The 240-nt window shown below is 59.6% G+C and overlaps 1 protein-coding gene across 3 annotated transcripts in view; it reads left to right on the top strand.

The window, feature by feature from the left end:
• The window catches only part of dla (deltaA), an 8,785-nt gene that overhangs the window by 2,184 nt on the left and 6,361 nt on the right, over positions 1-240 (top strand). The gene's annotated exons all lie outside the window — the stretch shown is intronic.

Genomic DNA, 240 nt, shown 5'->3' with positions numbered 1-240 from the left:
GGGTCATTGTTTGAAGTGGGCAGCTGCCGACAGCCCTCAGACAATGGGGGCAGCTGTCGCACGCTGGCAACACACTCGCCAGCTGTCCACTCTTATCTCACTGCCGCCGCCAGCGTGTCCGCGCGCGCCCCCCCCCTGATGAATAAATGAGTTTTGAACCGCAGCTAAGAAGAAAAAAAAAACACGGTGTGGCTGGGAGGAGGGGGTGCGGTGAGGTTGGGGCAGGGTCAAGGAGGATCA

Source organism: Hippocampus comes, unplaced genomic scaffold, assembly GCF_001891065.2.
Source record: "Hippocampus comes isolate QL1 unplaced genomic scaffold, H_comes_QL1_v1.1 scaffold371, whole genome shotgun sequence".
NCBI classification, from domain to species: Eukaryota; Metazoa; Chordata; class Actinopteri; order Syngnathiformes; family Syngnathidae; genus Hippocampus; species Hippocampus comes.
Note: the sequence above shows the minus strand (reverse complement) of the source record. Positions and strands in the feature narration are given on the sequence as shown.